Source organism: Macrobrachium nipponense, chromosome 5 (genome assembly GCF_015104395.2).
Source record: "Macrobrachium nipponense isolate FS-2020 chromosome 5, ASM1510439v2, whole genome shotgun sequence".
NCBI classification, from domain to species: Eukaryota; Metazoa; Arthropoda; class Malacostraca; order Decapoda; family Palaemonidae; genus Macrobrachium; species Macrobrachium nipponense.
Window position 1 is genome coordinate 99,596,383 of NC_061107.1, and position 6,000 is coordinate 99,602,382.

Below are 6,000 nucleotides of genomic sequence, written 5' to 3' on the forward strand. Positions count from 1 at the left end.
TATACGAGATAACATTTGATAAAAAAAAAAAAGTGAAATAGGGCAATTTTTTAATGCCTAAGTTATTGTATGCTTGATCTCCTGCAGTAGAAAATACACAACTTGGAAAATTCATGTACAGTGTTTAAGCCATGTTTGATTTTACGAAGGTTATTTTTGTTTTTATTTGTAACACTAAACTAATTTCGGATTTATTTCCAGTCATAAATTACTGTTTGTAAGTGGAGAGATAATACAATGACTTTTTTTATATATAATATTAATATTACAATTAATTTAGTTAACATTTCATTCTGTACACAAAAGTTGACGCGATGTCTTCATCTATTTCAGACCTTATGGAATCATAAATAAGAGGGAATAAGGGAAACGAGTAAGGTCTAATACAAAGGAAATCACAAACTCGCATTTTGACAGATGATAGATTACTGGAATAGGGCAAAGCTGAGAGAATTTCAAATCTTGGAACAAGAAGACAGAAACAAAGAAAATCGGAGAACGTTGACCTCAGTTATATGTTGGCTTGGTTCGTGTTACGAGGCAACCTGATGGGGGATGGATGACTCGGTTCCAGCTCATCGGAACACTGACCAAAATAATACCCTACTGAGAAGGATAAATGATAACCTAAAAGAAAATAAAAGAAAGAGAGAGGAAGACGGTAAGCATTCTTTTAACTACAAAAATACAAACAAAAACAACAACAACAACAAAAGCAACCATAACAGCCTAATTAAAGTTACAGATGATACTAAAAAAACACAACCGTACCGCACTGACATCAAAAGGGCAGCTAACAACGACGAACGCCAAATGCCATCATTAACGAACTTTCAGAAAAGAACCGTGGTATAAAAAAAAAAAAACTTAATTTCAAGAGCCTTTTATTGAAGACAATTTCCGTGACATCCGGCCAAAACGATAACTGCATCTCATTTCCCTCCATTTTCCAAATCGCAGATGAGGGAACTTGAGTCATGGAGTGAAATCGTGACTTGACTTTAATAAGAGCAATATATAAACTCGGATCCGATACTCGGGAGAGATCCAGATTTATTCAAACATTTACTCGTATTCGCCGTCCTTTCCAGCGTATTTAAGGGTGTGCACACGCACACGCATGTATAATTGAATCACGAAAATTTGGAATGCCTGCTAAGTAAAGGACGACAAGTCGAAAGGCCTCGCAGCAGTTACTACATTGTTTCACTGCCCTACGCGGATTTTGACTTTATTTACACACACATTATATATATATATATATATATATATATATATATATATATATATATATATATATATATATATATATATATATATTGAGAATTAACAATCAACATGCATCTCTTTAGAGTTTATTACGTGTATGGAAAACGGAATATAGGCATAGACTTAGGCCAAAGGCCTAACGCTGGGACCTATAAGGTCATTCAACGCTAAAAGGGAAACTGAGAGTAGGAAGGTTTGAAAGGTGTATCAGGAGGAAAGCCTCGCAGTTGCACCATGAAACAATTGTTAAGAGAGGATGGATGGCATGATGGGAGAGAGATAATACGAAATGAAGCACAGTAAAAGGAATGAAAGGGCTTGGAGCTAAGGGCCGGAGGGACACTGCAAAGAACCTTTCGTACTGCCCACAGTGCACACCGTGGGGTGCACTGACGGCGCTACTCCCCTACCCTACGGCGACGTGAAGGGAAAATGATAAAAATAGGAGCATACTGGCATTTCAGAACAAAAACGTTCCATGCCGTTCCTCTCATTAAAATGTCTCGGGATTCTGACAGAAGGTTACTAGGATGGCATTTATATATGGGGACCAACAGAGAGAGAGAGAGAGAGAGAGAGAGAGAGAGAGAGAGAGAGAGAGAGAGAGAGATGTACATTTACATAACTGTGGATTTGTTTCTCCAAAGTTAATATTAAAAATATAAAACGTTTGGAACAAACGAAGCCCAACTACCAGCCATTCACCCGTCAATCAAGTATGCTAATTACCAACGCACCTCCTGCATTCTGTACAGAGATTCACAGGTCGCCAGCATCCTGTAAATCCGAGGTAGTTACGCAGCAGTTACGCAGCGTCGGGGATGAGGCAGTCAGAGTAACCGCATGTTACTCATCAGCAACTTAAGATGGGACCATGACCTCAGCCGGTGAGTAACAACAGCAATGATGCATCGTGACAAAGTCAGTCACTGAGTCAGGATTATTTTGGCGTCTTGTTTGTAGAATAAGTCTCATTTTAGCCAAATTCAAAAGCCTCTGAAACTTGCTCGTCATGCCAGTTATCCTCCATTTGGAATGGTGAACAAATCCACCAGATGTTATATGAACGACCCTCTTGCAGCAACTGTGCAAACAAAAACCTCCCTGATTATCACCTCATTATTCAGGCCTTACTCTATTAGGAATTTATGGAATATTCATTGTATATGTATATTCAAATACTGGATGTAAATATTTGGAAAGTGTGGAATTGTGGAATATTACAACGCTGGATGCAAAAATTAGGAAATTATAGAACATTCCAACACTAGATGTAAATATTAAGATATTAAGGAATATTCCAACGCTGGATGTAAAAATTAGGAAATTATAGAACATTCTAACACTAGATGTAAATATTAAGATATTAAGGAATATTCCAACAATTGATGTAAACACTAGGAAATTATAGAGCATTCCAATACTGGTTGCAAACATTAGGATATTATGGAATATTCCAACACTTGATGTAAATATTTTGAAATTATAGAACATTCCAACATTGGATGTAAAAATTAGGAAACTATAGAAAATTCCAACACTGGATATAAATATTAGGACATTATAGAACATTCCAACACTGGAAGTAATATAATAGGAAATCATAAAACATTCCAACACTTGATATAAATATAAGAAAATTATAGAACATTCCAACATTGGATGTAAACATTAGGAAACTATGGAATATTCCAACACTGGATATAAATATTAGGACTTTATAAAACATTCCAACAATGGATGTGAATATTAGGAAATTACGGAACATTGAAACCCTGCATGTAATTATATTTACATCCAGTGTTTGAATATACATACACTGCATATTCCATAAATGCCTAATAGGATAAGGTCTGAATCAAAATCCCAATAATTTAAGGTCGCTTTAATGCTCAGTATATTTCAAGGCGCATATCTCGAAATGAATAAACTTTGTTCTAAGAGGTCCCTAGGTTCATCTTCAGTCTATAGAGAGTTTTTCCCAATTAGTAAACTTTAATAATGCACTCTGGCACCCAGCTTTATCTGATCCCTAATTATGAGTTGTACTTGGTGGGTACTCTCTCCTCTATCCCTTGGTTTTGCATAGGTAGGCTCCTTTTCTTACTTTTTTTTTTATCATTATTTCGTTGATGATACGAACAATAACAACCTTAAATGACAGATCCTGTGATTTACCAACTACCTACTGAAGTAATTGGCGAAACATTTTAAAGATTAATAATAATGTATACGCGTATGCATACACACCGCATTCAGCGGGTAAAGTATGATTGTGGCAATAACTGTTTCATTGGTCTTTGTTTGGATCCACAATTTTCAGGGATGATACATACATACATACATACACACACACATAAATATATATATATAATATATATATATATATATAAATAATATATATATATATTACTACCAGTCATACTTGCCTTGATTGCAGTTGCAACCCCTGTGTAAAAAACTTGTCATTCGCCTCTAACTTGCACTTGCTCTCACACTTACAGCATACTGAGAACCGCCCTTTCCAATGCCTGTTTTACTTTATCTCTTCAGCATTTTTCGCTTACTCGGAGAGCAAGCCTACAAACTACTTTGTTGGTGTTGTGGGCGGGGGTAGGGTTAAGAAAGCCCTATGGAAAAGCCTAAAAAAAAGTCTGAAAAAGTGTTTTACGTTGAGTTAAAGATACAGGAATTTTAGGATAGGATATTTGAGATTTATTTATTAGAATGAAAATGTAAAAAATAAATAATGCGCATGTTAAACAGCACAGCAAAATCATTTCTAATAAAATGTATCGTATTTATTTTAATTTTCGTTGGTGAAACAAGGCTCTATTTGACCATAGATTTTAACACGCGCTCCGAGTTAACTGGAGGTCGGATCAGGCTTTGCTGGCTTTCCTTTTCCGCCATCGTGACACCTCCGAACTGTATATTAATATAACCAACCTAAGGCACTTTATTATGTCGACATGCCCAGTCCATCTAAAAATTGTCTAATCCGTCCTTTCACATATATATCTCTGACCTACTTATTTATATGTACAATATATACCCTAAAATATAACTCACACAAGGAGTATATGACCCTACATTTCTTATTGTAATAAACATGGCATTGCTTTGAGAAAATTTTCTTTTTCAGTCGAGAAACTTAATAAAATATAATCATATATATACATATATATATATATATATATATATATATATATATATATATATATATATATGCATAATTATATATGAACAAAGTTACAGCCACGAAGGAAAATTGAAACACTGGAGATGCTAAGTACTTTCGTCTTATTATCAAGACATGTTCGGTAATAAGGCGAAAGTACTTAGCATCTCCAGTGTTTCAACTTTCCTTCGTGGCGTGAACTTTGTTCGTACAGGCATCACGTTTGTTTGTATTTATTCGTGTATAATATATATATATATATATATATATATATATATCTAATATATATATATATATATATATATATATATATTAGGTTACGAGATAAGTTAACAGAAAATTTGTAATACAAACATTTAAATGAATGATCACACAAGTTACACGCATGGAAAGAACTTCATAAATAGCTGCATGCATACAATTACCTGGACAAAATAGATACATAAGCGTACAGCACAGAATCTCACTCAAACTGCCGTAGAGAAAGTGTTATATACAAGGAGACCATTTAATAAAACTCCTACATCTTCCTTTCGAAGAAACAAAAGAAATCCCCAGTAACAATGAATGAAAGCGCTGAAAACAGAAACACAAAAACAAGAAAGGCTTCGTTTCCTCTCACGAGCGAAGAGAAAGGAAAAAGAAAGCACAGTACATAAATTTCACGGCTTGAAACCTAATCCCCCAACGCTCATTTCCTCCCTATACATCAGTGTCTGTCTGACTCACAGGCTGTGAAGAGGGCTGACGCCGTTTGGGGACCTTTTTTTATTGCTCACAAACGCACCCATTGCGTCACTTCTCGTTGCACTTCCTCTGCAGTGCTTGCATTTTCTGTTTATCACCATCAACTCCAGTGCTTGCATTTTCTGCTTATCACTATCAACTCTTTTTGCACTTTCTTGCAATGATTGCATTTTCTGCTTATCACCAACAACTACAGTGGTTTAATTTTCTGCTCATCACCATGAACTCCAGTGGTTTCATTTTCTGCTTAACACCATCAGCTCTTGTTGCACTTCCTCTGCAGTGCTTGCATTTTCTGCTTATCACCATCAATTCTTGTTGCACTTCCTTGCAATGCTTGCATTTTCTGCTTATCACCATCAACTTCAGTGGTTTCATTTTCTGCTTATCACCATCAGCTCTTGTTGCACTTCCTCTGCAATGCTTGCATTTTCTGCTAACTATCATCAACTTAAGTGCTTGCATATTCTGCTTATCATTTCATTATTCCCGAGATCATCATAAATATTGTCGCACTCATTTTCAGTTTCACTGAGTCATAACCTGTCGTGAACTTTTAAAACATCCAAAGTTTTGCTAACATCAAGCTCATCATTAAGGCCATCGTATTCATCACCAAACTCAGTTTTATTTTTTATTTATAAATTATTAAAACTTCTGTATCATTTTCATATTTTCGTTTATAGAAACGAATAATCTGTTAACGGTAGACTGATGAGCAAGTCTAAGGACTTTTGTTTTTGTTCTATAATAATAATAATAATAATAATAATAATAATAATAATAATAATAATAATAATAAT

At 34.9% G+C, this 6,000-nt stretch overlaps 1 protein-coding gene across 5 annotated transcripts in view; it reads right to left on the reverse strand.

Moving 5' to 3' along the window:
* Positions 1 to 6,000, reverse strand: part of LOC135215547 (extracellular sulfatase Sulf-1-like) — a 561,353-nt gene that overhangs the window by 125,907 nt on the left and 429,446 nt on the right. The gene's annotated exons all lie outside the window — the stretch shown is intronic.